Source organism: Pseudophryne corroboree, chromosome 4, assembly GCF_028390025.1.
Source record: "Pseudophryne corroboree isolate aPseCor3 chromosome 4, aPseCor3.hap2, whole genome shotgun sequence".
Classification (NCBI taxonomy): domain Eukaryota; kingdom Metazoa; phylum Chordata; class Amphibia; order Anura; family Myobatrachidae; genus Pseudophryne; species Pseudophryne corroboree.
The window spans coordinates 641,981,039-641,995,263 of record NC_086447.1 but is presented as its reverse complement, the minus strand read 5'-3'; the positions used below and the strand labels follow the sequence as shown (position 1 = coordinate 641,995,263).

At 43.0% G+C, this 14,225-nt stretch overlaps 1 protein-coding gene and 1 pseudogene across 2 annotated transcripts in view; both read left to right on the top strand.

Annotated features, from left to right (window-relative positions):
- Positions 1–14,225, top strand: part of SMOC2 (SPARC related modular calcium binding 2) — a 701,933-nt gene that overhangs the window by 617,624 nt on the left and 70,084 nt on the right. The gene's annotated exons all lie outside the window — the stretch shown is intronic.
- LOC134912143 (5S ribosomal RNA) lies at positions 7,022–7,140 on the top strand (annotated as a pseudogene).

Below are 14,225 nucleotides of genomic sequence, written 5' to 3'. Positions count from 1 at the left end.
TTATTTACCCCATAACTCTGTTATAATGTGACTGGTAGAGCCTGGTATTGGTCATCAATATTTGTGGGGAATGGCACATGGTTAAACACGCTTTTAGGCTTAGAAAAATATATTTCAGAAGGTATGACAGGGTTAAAATAAGACTTATTTTTACACACTGGGAATTAAAGTTAAGGGTAATTGGCAGATTGGGAACATTTTTAAGCAAATGTGCCTTTAGCACTATGCAAAAAAAAACCTAATATGCTAAATTGGCAAAGTTGAATGAAACTATTGAAGGGGTAAAAGTAAAACGAGAACTATTTTAAAGGAAACATATAACTAGCTTTCCTGAATGTGTATAAAGTGTGTCTGAAGCAGACACTGACGTTTTAGATAATAAAAAAAGGTATATTAGGGATACAAGAGATTATTAATGTAAAATGGTTTATAAATGGCAGAAATGATCAATATTTAGTGACCCCCCCCTCCGTAGACCTTTAATCGTTATCTTTCCTGAATAAAGCTACTTCATCAGGTTTAATCATTTGACACCTTTCCTCTTTTTATAAATTAAATAGTGATGCGCATATGGACATTGGATATAAAGATGATATCTTAAGGTTTTGGGATTTTTACATGTTCGCCTATATATTTTAGATTATTTTTGAATTAATGCAGTTCAGTTTTTGCAATCATTACTTAAGATCATTGGTCACACTGGTGTAGCTATAATGAGTTCAGTATGTGTGGTGCACATGGGCCCCTCAAGTCCAGTGGGGCCCACATTGCACATGTTGCGCCCATTTTATTCAGTACTCACCTCAAGTCAGGTGTCTGCTGTGGCAGCCCTGTAAAAGCACTAGAAAATGGCAGTTGACATTTTTCTGAAGGTCTGCACATGCGCAGTATGGGGAATCACTGGGAAAATGGCCACTGTGACATTTTCCTGGAGCCCTACGCCTGAATAGTAGACTCTAGCACAGAGCTAGACTTTACTAGTGGTGCCATAACACAGAGACTACACTGCCTGCAAAAGAGAGGGGAGGGGGCCCGCACGGAGTCTGCACACGGGCCCCCTTCTCTCTTAAAATGGCCCTGGGTGGCCCCATAGCAACATTTTGAAGAGGCCTCTGTCCCAGTACTTCTGGGCATACATCTCTCTGCAGTAGTTGTTAATTGTATGCCCCATAATAGTGGCCTAGTTAATTTTTTTAACCATAGTAGTGCCAAGTTCACATTACGTGACATTGTAGAGCTGCCAGTACACATTATACAACTCAGTAGCCCCAATTCACATTGACATACATTGTTCCAAGTTCATAGTATGCTATTTTACAGTGCCCCTTTTACATGTTATGCCACACTATAGTGCCTCCACTTCATATTGTGCTAGATTACAATGTCTCGGTTCATGTTATGTAATCACAGAACTCTAGTTAATTTTTTACCACATTACAATGAGCAGGTCCAGGCCTATAACTAGATAAATTAGATACTGTAAATTGTAGGCCTCAAGGCAAAAGTATGTAAGGACCCCTATGTACAGATGTAACCATGCTCATATTACTGCAATGCAGCATGCTGCAACACGGTTTACTGCAGCACGCTGCATCGTAGTAATATGAGCATGGATAAATCCGTATCTACCAGTTGGGAAAAGTTTATAAAACACATGTAACGTTAACATGGCAGGGGGCCTCTCAGCTCTGGGTCCTAGCACCTATGGTAGCCATGCCCTTGTCAGTGGTCCTCAACTCCAGTCCAGTACCCAAAAAGGTCATGTTTTGTGAATTTCTTCTTGAAATTTGGACAGTAGCTTTGTTTTGTGACATAGGCACCCTCTAAGAAGGCAACTCTACAAATATGTCTCTAGGCGCTAATATTATTTGTTAGGTAAATAACCAGAGAAATAACCTCCAATAATCTTAATTAGTAATCAGCTGCAAACAGTGATAATATGCCTGTGTACGCATATAAAAAATCACCCCCTGTTGCTACAGGAGATAACAAACAAATTACACTAATTCACTTTGCGCTAATATAGATAGTTCAACGGCTGAAATGAGATGAGTGCAGACACGTCTTTATATAATATTATTTTCAATATATAAAATTTGCACTGAACAGTGCAAATTTTATATATTAAAAATAATATTATATAAAGACGTGTCTGCACTCATCTTATTTCAGCCGTTGAACTATCTATATTAGCGCAAAGTGAATTAGTGTAACCCTCTAAGAAGGGATTTTTCTAAATTACACCCCCAAAGGGGTGAAAAGGGGTGAAATGTGTTTTTTTAATTAAATTCTTTATTATCTCTTAATCCAGATAAGATTTAGATTTGTTTTTTGCATACAAACATTACCAAATTAAGGGCCTAATTCAGTAAGGATAGCAAATTCTGCTAAGTAGCAGAATTTGCTATCCTTTGGATCGCATGCTGGGAGCCGCCCATCGCTGGGCAAGGCCGCCCAGCATGCTGCTTGCCACCTCCCCACCTTCAACTAGCAGAAATAGATGAAGCCTCCTGCCAGCGCAGCTTAGCTGCACCCGCAGGAGACTCGTTGTCATCTTCCCGATCGCGGCGGCTGTGTGACGTCACGCAGCCACAGCGATCACGTCTGCGGCACGCCCCCTTTCGTGCCGCACCGCCCCTGCCATAATTTTCTCAATAATTCTGGTTGGATAGCGATTCAACCTGAATTAGGCCCTAAATACCTAAGTAGGTATGTATATTTTTAGCAGCATGTTAATCTAGGTTTAAAAACAATTATTTTTTAACAATTATTTTTACAACAATATGACGATTTTTGTTTCATATTAAATTGGAGGATTGTTAGGGGCTTCTTCAGCATCCACCAGAAACTTTCTTCATTCCGAGAATTCCTCTGATCCCATCAGATTACTATTTACAGTTCAAATGGCTGCAATTCCCGGTAAAAGTCTGCTGCGCCATGCCCACTGGCGTATCTATAATGGGTGCAGTATGTGCGGTGCAGACGGGCCCCACACCGCACACAATGCACCCATTTTTTGAATACTCACACCTCCGGAGTCCCGCACCGACGTCAACGCCGCTATTAAAACTCTGTGAAAGTGAAGCAGCAGCCATTTTCACAGAGTTCTGCACATGCGCAGTAGAGAGATCACTGGGAAAATGGCCGTCATGCCATTTTCCCGGAGATCTGCTCATGTGCAGTAGAGTCTGAGCCCTCTAGAGCTCAGACTGTACAGCGCTCCCGGCAGAGAGGAGTGGACCTGAACGCAGGAGGCTGGACATGGGCCTCCTCCTCTCTTAAAGCATCCCTGACCATGACCATTAACAAAGCTCAGGGCAGAGTTTGAAAGTGGTCTAGATCTGAGGAGTGACTGCTTCTCCCATGGCCAGTTGTATGTTGCCTGTTCCAGAGTCAGCTCCTCTGACAGCCTGGCCATTCTCCAGCCTGAAGGAAGAGACTAAAAATTTAGTTTACCAGGAAGTCTTTCAAAATTAAAGTTATACGCACAGAAATACTTGAAATTCTGTAGCAAAGCACGGGTATTCAGCTAGTATATAAATATAGGAGTTGAAATCAAAGGACTATAATTAATACAAATTAGTTTATGTAATTTTGATTACATTTGAGCTGATGGGTGTGTCAACAATAATAAAATTAATCTGATTTATAACAATATTTATACTTACTGTTAAAATAGTATCCATATAATCTCATAAACAAGTAACTGGAAAATATGTAACATTTCATACCTTGATTGTACATTTATCACTGTAACCAAGTTGTTCCCAACTACGGTCCTTTAGACACACAGTCCAGGTTTTAAGGATAGCCATACTCAAGTACAGGTGACTAAATTAGTTCCTCAGTTATTTTGAATTAACCTTCTGCAGGGGCAAATGCAGGATTTTTAAAGGGGGTTTTCCATAGGCTTGATGACGTGTTGTCTCCCAGCCACTGTCACCCCATCCTCCCTGTGTTCTGTCTCAGCCACTGTCACCCCCCCTCCTCTGTATTCTGCCACTGTGTCACTCTTCTCCTCTGTGTCCTGTCCCAATCACTGCATCACGCCCAGTCACTGTGTCATCCCCCATGTTCTGTCCCAGTCACTGTCACCATCCCCCTCTGTGTTCTGTCATTGTGTCACTCTTCTCCTCTGTGTCCTGTCCCAATCACTGCATCACGCCCAGTCACTGTGTCATCCCCCATGTTCTGTCCCAGTCACTGTCACCATCCCCCTCTGTGTTCTGTCATTGTGTCACACTTCTCCTCTGTGTCCTGTCCCAATCACTGCATCACCTCCAGTCACTGTGTCATCCCTTCATGTTCTGTCCCAGTCACTGTCACCATCCCCCTCTGTGTTCTGTCATTGTGTCACACTTCTCCTCTGTGTCCTGTCCCAATCACTGCATCACCTCCAGTCACTGGGGGCGATCAGTGGTGCGGCTGCGGCGGTAGATCGGTAGGCAGGGGGGGTTCTGGGTACTCAGAAACCTCCCCCCCCTGCATGCACTACTGTTCTGTAAGTCTTGTGTACCGAGGTTGGGAACACCGCTGTAATGTGTCAGAGCAGTAATCCTATTTCTTGGTCTTGGGAAATGGAAATTCTGCAAATGGGACGTTTGTGGTGCCGATGGAGAAAGAGCAGACAGAAAGAATGCATAAGGGGAATTACTGGTTGAGCAAACTGTACATACACTATGCTGGAAAGCAATACCATGGTGCAGTATATATTATCTCAATAACAATGGCATATTGCACTAAACACAATTATGGACCCTATTCAGCAAGGATTGCAGTTTCTGCTAAAAAGCAGTTGCTGCAATCGAATAGCTGCTGCCCCGAAATAGAGGAAAAACGCACATTGCAGAAATTGCAAATGCATCGCAATATGCGAGCTGATCACAAAACCATACGCAATTCCCGGAAACATCGAAGATTTTTCCTATCTGCACCAGACAAGGTCATTCACAATTCTTGTGACACAGGTGGCTGGAAGTGGTCATCGCTGATGTCAGAAGTCCTCCTTAAAAATGCCTGGGCGTTCTTTGCTGTTTTTCAGACACACCCAGAAAACGGCAGGTTTCCACCCAGAAACTCTGGCTTCATGTCAGTCGAACAGTGGCTGCATTGCGATCACGTTGTGTACTAATTTTCTGTAGCTGTTATTACTCGTGTGTGCGCAATGTAAATGCTGCGAATGTGCAGTCATTCGATAATCATCCGGATTGCGATTCGCTAAGTTTGCAATCCTTACTGAATGAGGTCCTATCATCTTTACAAGACAAAAGAGGTAGATTTTCAGACAATAGATTTTAGAAAGACATCTCTCCATATACCACCTCAAATACATACAGAACATAACTCTAACATTTTTATATTTTATATTTAAAATATAAATTATAAGCACAATGTATTTGTGGGCCACTGACTCCATTGTACTTAGAATTTATATTTTAACTATAAAATATAAAAATGTTTTTTTAGAGTTACAGTATGTATATATTTGAGGTGGTAATTTATATGGAAAGATGTCTTCCCAAAATCTATTGTCTGAAAAGCTGCCTCTTGTGTATTGTTAAGATCATAAATTGGGGCCCATGTTTGGTATAATGCATGGTCTATCTAATTAATGCAGTAACAAATATTTGATAAAATGTCCAAGAATTTATTTTCATTTTCAATTACAGCTAACACTTATTTTTTTGCTAAATATTTTGGCTGAATAACAGGAAAAGTCATTCATTAACACTACTGACAAAGTAGTCTAGTCTTGTTTAGTCATGATTACTTTAGCTTCATTTCCACATTCCAGTTATTACAATGGAATGTCTGTCTTGTATGCCAAGATTGACAACCCATTCTTCCAACTAGCATGTGTGGTCTCCTCAACTTGCTCCGTGTATTTTCCATGCAATCAATATATATTAAGAACTGTAGACTTTTTGTTATATAAATTGCTTGTCAAACTACATTATTTAATGCTATCATGTGCAATAAGCAAATTACTAAACATTATGCTGTACTGTATATTAAAGGCAAAATAAAGTAATTAAGTATAAAGATGATCTTAATAAAAAATGGATCACCGCAGCAAAAATAAAAATAATTAAGAAATCCCAATGGACATATACAATACCAGGCGATACCAAGATGTGGGCTGAACCGTGCACAGTTCAGCTCCACTGTGCACAAACAGCCGTTTCACCGGGGGTGGCTTGTTCACTTCTTAATTATTTCTATTTTTGCTGCGGTGATCCATTTTTTATTAAGATCATCTTTATAATTTGAGATAGGAGGTCTGTCTGGTTTTGCTATTATGGCGATTTACTATTGAAATGCTCTGAAATTCAGCCTGTCAGCACTTTAGAAAGGTTTTTTCAGTTTGTTGTTATTGAATGCCTTCAGACTCAGCATGTTAGCACTATACATCTTTATTTAATATCAATAGCTGATTATTAGACATGTGACTACCTTCAGCATTTTTGCATTAATTAGTCAGTAATTTGCAAACTGCAGTTTAATACTGTGACTTCTTGCTGTTTTGGCTATTTGCCTTTGAAATGTTTTAAACCTGTCTGTCAGCATTTCAAAAAAGTTATTTTTTGTTTGTGCCATTGAATGCTCTTTAATTCAGCATACCAGCACTTTACACCTCTATTCAACATCAATAGTTGATTATTAGACATGTTACCACTTCTAGCATCTTTGCTTTAATGAATGAGTAATTGCTAATTGTACCTTAATACTGTGCTTTCTTGTACTAAATCTTAAAAATCTCAGTTCAATAGGTAAGATCAGCCCACCCCTCTCATCTACTGTCCGCTACAATTTTATATGACAGTAGACAGCAGAAGGTGGAGCCCTTATCCTATTCTTTATGCCTCTATCCAAATTCTGTACTCTCTCATCCAGATGCCAGACTACATTCTCTGCAATTCCTTAAGTATCAGAGAACCTGTGCTATCAACTGGATAGCAGAAGTACTCTAACTTAGGTACATGTCAATAACCACACTCTCTCATTTGTTCTAAACTGGGTAAATTACTGCCATATTTCACTGGTTACGCCCGATCTCATCTGATCTTGGAAGCTAAGCAGTGATAAGCCTGATCAGTACCCAGATGGGAGACCACTAGGGAATATCAGGTGCTGTAAATATAACTGTATCCGACAACAAACAGAAGAAGTGTTGGAGCAACCTTTGACCTCTACCATTTCTTTTCTTTCATGCAACTTATCCACTTATATGCCTTATTATGTAACCTTTTGACCTTTACTATCTCCTTTTGATATACAAAAATGTATTTTTCTTCTATCTTTGTATCTACCACGTAGCTAATTTGTCCATACCAGGAGACCTCCTGTAACAGAAGGTACTTAGAATTGGTCTACATTATAATTCTAATTATTTACATGTGTGCCTCCGTTCTCATTACTCTGGATATCCATTAGGGACTCCAATGTTTTCAATATCTTCACCATGGTGCTTCAAAATTGACTATTTGAATTCTACAATATTTTTTACTCTTGACAAATGGATTAATTCAAAAGGTGACAATTTTACTGTGTGGATTCATTGTATCCATTTTTTTATGCTACATGAAATTAAAAGTTAAGTTTTACTAATTTCTATATTTCAAGTGTGCCCCAACACAGAGTCTTTCTTTTCTCTCCTTCTACATAAGAAGACAAAACATGTAGGGTAAAGTGAGCTGTTAGGTACATTATTGTGAACCCACCCTACCAATATAAGGGAGATTGGGAAGATCATCATCATGTGTGGATCCATACCCTCCAACATTTTACACACAAAAAGCGGTACAAATTAGAAAAAGGGGCGTGACCACGGGTAAAGGGGGCATGGTCACGCCCCTTTTCCTATACTTTCAATGGAAGTTTGGAGAGCTAAAAATAGGTACAGACCATAAAAAAAAGGTACTGTACCTATTAAAAAGGTACAGTTGGAGGGTATGTGGATCCTAACAGCACATTATATTGTGTAACCAATATTTATGTCTAGTCTGTGGAAATATATGTTTTCATACATTTTTATTAATGACGGCCAGTGGCCTTATATTCTGGGTCTTTTTATTGGTATGAGGGTGCATTTGTAGAGCCCCCAAAGAAACCACTGACTAGCTCATACATTTTATCAGACATTGTTAAGACATACATTTATCATCTTGTAGTTCACAAAGAAATTGAACAATTTGGTCAAGAATTTAAAGCCTGGAATCTAGAGCCCCAAAAGGACTTTCTGTCCCACCTCTGAAAACTCCTCTTACGAACTGTATTATTGTCATATTTTAGTAATAAGTACTATATTATTATTATAATATTAATAATAATTTTGAGCACCCTCCCAGTATGTATTTAAAGTTACAGTATCTGATTTTGGGCCTTGCTAGCAGGAGACTCACTGAGAGGGGCAGCTGTATTCTTACCACTTACTATTTAAGCACAGGGAAAGGGTAGAATTTGGTGGTATTTATGAGGTGTATATATATATATATATATATATATATATATATATAAAATTATTATCCTTTATATGGCGCCACAAGGGATCCGCAGCACCCAATTACAGAGTATATAAAAAATTAAATAATCAAAACAGGAAAACAGTGACTTACAGTTGAAGACAATATAGGATAAGTACAGGGTAAATAAACATAGCTACAGTACATCAGCAGAGGACACTGAAATAAGTATCAGGGTGGCAGAAAGCCATGGGATTTGGTGCAGTCGAAGATTACACCGGTAAACAAAACAAAAAAAATTTGAGTCTTTATTTTAATGAATATTTTCTGATTCTCTATATCGAAAAGTAACCAAAACCTATACTGGATAGGGGGCACACTGACACACACATCCTGTACAGCAACCAGGGGCACACTTACAAGCAAACACACTGTACAGGGAGAGCTGCCCCTGCACATACCTCTGTGTCTGTCATAGCTCCAGCACTCCTTCCATTTCAGATGCTGCAATGTTTCCCTCCCCCTGTTCCCTGGCATTGGTGGAGGGCTGTGAAGACAGTGCAGTCCCCGAGAGACGGAACAGGCACTTCAAGGTCTCCAGGAGCGTGTTAGCATCGGTCAGCGATCAGCATGGGGGAAGCGGCAGGCTGCAGCGAGAGTTTTCAGCGGCGCCCTCAGCGGTCCTGCGTCTGCATAGGGCCGGGTCTGCAGGCTGCTCCTCCGATCCTCCTCTTCCATCTGCTGGCGTGGCTGGGGTCCTGGAGGGAATGAGAGTGTGGGGTGATGGTACCACCACCCGTAGTGTTCCTTCCTCCTCTGGCATCCCAGGAGCATCCTTGACCAACGCAGCGTGGTCACACTGCAGAAGGGGAACCAGGAAGTGTGCACCGTGCACTGGTTCCTCCACATCGCTGCAAAGAGGAACAATGTCCCCTTCAGCAACAGCTGACTCGGGTTGGGCCTCTGCGTGTCTGTGGGCCCCTGAGATCGCCGGGCCCTAAACACCTGCCTAGGTTGCCATGCAGTAGATCCGTCACTGGTCAGGAGACCACTGGTCAATACTGGCACCTATATCCAGCACCCTCACTATCCCGACGGTCGGCATGCCGACCAGCAGGGACTATTCCCAATCGTGGGTGTCCTCAACACCCATAGAGTGGGAATAGAACCTGTGGCTAGCGCAGCTGCTCCACCGTATAGCAGATGGTCGGCCCTTGTGCACCTTCCTAGCCGACCTTCACCTCTCACTTCAGTGGCATGTGGTGCTCTGCAGTTTCCACATCGGTTATTTGCAATGGTGCCATTTGTCACAATACACCTTCACCACAGCAGCAAGCAAACAGTACACAGACTGTGCTGTTTCAGAAATACTGCCATCCTTGACCCGAAAGCCGATAATCAGCCCTTTTTGCAACTCAAATAAATCGCCCCTTTTATCCATTACAGCAATGAGCGATATGTGGGCATATGGCCTAACGCACACCTTATATACCCACCAAGCCAGCGCACTCCATGTAACATACTTCATGAGCTATGTGCTACCGACATCATTTGCATTAGGATTTTTGAGACCCAAGTGCATGATTTAGCATTTTTTGGAATTAAACTGTAATTGCTACGCTCTTGACCATTCCTCTAGTCTACCTAGATTATCAAATATTTGTTTTACCCCTCCTGGTATGTCTACTCTGTTAAATAAATTTGTGTCATCTACAAAAAGGCAATCTTTCCCTTCAATATCATTAGCAATGTCACCAATAAAGATATTAAAAAGTACTGGTCCAAGCACAGATCCATGGGGTACTCTACTGGTAACATCTCCCTCCTGTGAATGCACTCCATTTAATACAACTCTTTGTTTTCTATCCTTTTTTCTATCCTGCAACCAATATCTTATACATTATATATTACTGATTCTTCCTTAATCCTGTAGAGCCTGACACATAAAATACAACTCTTAGAAGGATACAGAAACTGATATGATACAAATGGCAATATGTTGGGTAGTGGTATGATCAGCGCAACAAAGTGTCCTGTCTCCTGTTTTGGGGTATCTGGTACCAATGAGTTGTCCAAACTCATCTTGTAAGTGGTGATTACTGGGGGAGTGATGCCTTACCAACACTAGGAGGTGAGCACATGTACCACTCCCCCAGTAATGATACAATTGGTGTTATACTGTATGTACAACTCAGATTGTCCATTATGAAACAGTCTCTTGTAAAATTCACAGATATTATGTAAAAAGTCTGATGCTGTGATAAATTTGATGAAACATGTTATTATGGGCCCGACTGTGAGTTGCATGCAAGTCTGTTTGCTATTATTAGACAACTGTGAATGCTTTGGAGCCTGCATATGCAACATATAGCTTTTATGGGCAATTCAGAGTCTTATGGATCTCACTTGTATTTCCTCTTGTTGCTGGGTCTGTATAACTGGGTGTCAACTGGGCACTTGCACGTAGTATAAGTGTGCCATGGCCAAGATGTGGCTTGCGAGTGTGGATTAAATTTTAACCTATTTAGAGTTGTTTGTATCATGGATAGGATTGGTAAAGGTGTGCTGTTAATAATGATGGCTACTTTTATCAGAGAATTGATGGGGTGCTGATGTCAAATAGATGTTACTGATATTCACATTTAGTTTAGAGCACGGAAATTGGGTGCAATTGCTGGCTCTTTACATGTAACTCTGATTCAGGACCTACTGTATATTTGTTCTTGCTAAGTGCTCAGTACAGGCACCACATTATTTGCCACTTGCATAATGCAAACCCCAAAAACTATCCTATTTTCCATTATTCAGTCTTAATTTCCAATGTGATGATGGCTTGTGAATTGAGCTGCATCCGATTGTCAATATTATTGGGTATTGTGTGAGGATGTGTGCTAAGCAAGTCTCTCCACAGAGGATGTGTGCTAAGCAAGTCTCTCCACAGAGGATGTGTGCTAAGCAAGTCTCTCCACAGAGGATGTGTTCTAAGCAAGGCTCTCCGCAGAGGATGTGTGCTAAGCAAGTCTCCCCATAGAGGATGTGTGCTAAGCAATTCTCCCCACAAAGGATGTGTGCTAAGCAAGTTTTCCCATAGAGGATGTGTGCTAAGCAATTCTCCCCGCAGAGGATGTGTGCTAAGCAAGTCTCTCCACAGAGCATGTGTGCTAAGCAATTCTCTCCACAGAGGATGTGTGATAAGCAAGTCTCCCGGCAGAGGATGTGTGCTAAGCAATTCTCCAGGCAGAGGATGTGTGATAAGCAAGTCTCCCCACAGAGGATGTGTGCTAAGCAAGTCTCTCCGCAGAGGATGTGTGCTAAGCAATTCTCCCCACGGAGGATGTGTCCTAAGCAAGTCTCCCCACAGAGGATATGTGCGAAGCAAGTCTCCCCACAGAGATTGTGTGCTAAGCCAGTCTCACCACAGAGGATGTGTGCTAAGCAAGTTTCCCCACAGGGGATGTATGCTAACCAATTCTCCCCGCAGAGGATGTGTGATAAGCAAGTCTCCCCACAGAGGATGTGTGCTAAGCAAGTCTCTCCACAGAGGATGTGTGCTAAGCAATTCTCCCCACAGAGGATGTGTGCTAAGCAATTCTCCCCGCAGAAGATGTGTGATAAGCAAGTCTTCCCACAGAGGATGTGTGCTAAGCAATTCTCCCCGTAGAGGATGTGTGACAAGCAAGTCTCCCCGCAGAGGATGTGTGCTAAGCAAGTCTCCCCACAGAGGATGTGTGCTAAGCAATTCTCCCCGCAGAGGATGTGTGATAAGCAAGTTTACCCACAGAGGATGTGTGCTAAGCAATTTTCCCCGCAGAGGATGTGTGCTAAGCAAGTCTCCCCATAGAGAATGTGTGCTAAGCAAGTCTCCCCACAGAGAATGTGTGCTAAGCAAGTCTCCCCACAGAGGATGTGTGCTAAGCAAGTCTCCCCACAGAGGATGTGTGCTAAGCAATTCTCCCCGCAGAGGATGTGTGATAAGCAAGTCTACCCACAGAGGATGTGTGCTAAGCAATTCTCCCTGCAGAGGATGTGTGTTAAGCAATTCTCCCCGCAGAGAATGTGTGCTAAGCAAGTCTCCCCACAGAGGATGTGTGCTAAGCAAGTCTCCCCACAGAGGATGTGTGCTAAGCAGTTCTTCCCGCAGAGGATGTGTGATAAGCAAGTCTCCCCACAGAGGATGTGTGCTAAGCAAGTCACCCTACAGAGAATGTGTGCTAAGCAATTCTCCCCACATAGGATGTGTAGTAAGCAAGTCCCCCCACAGAGGATTTGTAGTAAGCATGTCTCCCGTTAGTGACTGTGTGCAGGATCAGTATGAAAAACCGGCGGCCAGGATCCTGGCCATCAGTATACCAACAGCGGGATCCCGGCCACCGGTATGCCAGCAGTGGAACAAGCGCTAGAAAGCCCCTCTCCCTCTGTGGGTGTTTTGGACATCCATAGAGTGAGAAAAGCCTGCGGCGCGGGGATTCTGGCGGTGGTATTTCAACACTAGTCAGGATTCCGGCGTTGACATTGTGATGTCCGGGATCCTGACTAGTGGTATTGTAACCGCATCCCCTGTGTGCTAAGCAAGTCTCCCTGCAGAGGATGTGAGCTAAGTAATATGACAACATAATTGTTTTTAAACACTTACTTCTGACAGAAACTAGGATTTTCAGCACCCGTGGCAAGGCAGTAATTTAGCACACACACAGATGGGATATGAGATGTTTGTGTTGCTGACTGTCTTCTCCCCTCTTCTATGTAGATGCTGCATGCCGCTGGCCATCTGCTGTACAGCTCTGGTAGATGTTGGAAGGCAGCCGGGCAGGCGGATTGTATACCTCCCAACTGTCGCGGGACTGGGGGGATGCCAGCAGCTCAATGAGCGCTGGCCATGCCCCCATAGTGACGCGAATGGGGGCCGTGGCTTGCGATCAATCGCGGCATTGGGTGAGGCCATGCCCCCTTTTCGATGAAGCCATGCCCATTTTTCATAGCCATGTCCCCTTTTATAGCCATGTCCCCTGCGCATGGGGTCCCTCTTCAGGATCTTGTAGAGTTGGGAGGTGTGGGATTGGCAGTAGATGCTGCCAGGCAGTCAGGCAGAAAAAGGCTCTGCCGGGCGGTTAGGGAGGGGTGGGCTCTGGTAGGCAGTCAGGGAGAGGGAGGCTCTGCCGGGCGGTCGTGCAGAGGGATGCGCGGGTGGTGACAGCGCTGTTAACATGACAGCATGATGCGCAGCTGCATTACTATTTAATGGGCCGGCTGGCCCGGACTGTGGGTGGAGATCGCGGTGGGCGGGAGTAGAGGAGTAGCTGGTCGAGGGAGCCGGGCACGGTTCTCGGCGCCCCCTCAAATCCAGCGACCAAGGCACGTGACCCCTTAGGCCCCCCCCATTTAGTTACGGCCATGCCTTACTTTACATGAAATAAAAGTGAAATGCTCGTGCTGCAGGGTCTTTGGTGGCTCTGTGATTCCCCACTTGCTTTGTCCCTCTCTGGTCGCCCACAACTGTAGGGGAGATCTGATGCCAGAGACAGCACTCGCTGTGGAGGTACATTTCGAACTCCCTATATTGAAAAGAAAGAGCAAACAATATAAAACTATGAAATGTATTCCTGATTAAATTGGCATGTCACTCTAATAATAAGTGACAAATCCGGGGGCCAGATGGATCTTCTATATCAGAATTTACATGCAGCCTGAGACTGATTACCTGAAGTCCCTGTAAGTCATGATTGGATTGCTCTCATGTGTACGTCCTCCTCTCCTTGCACGTAC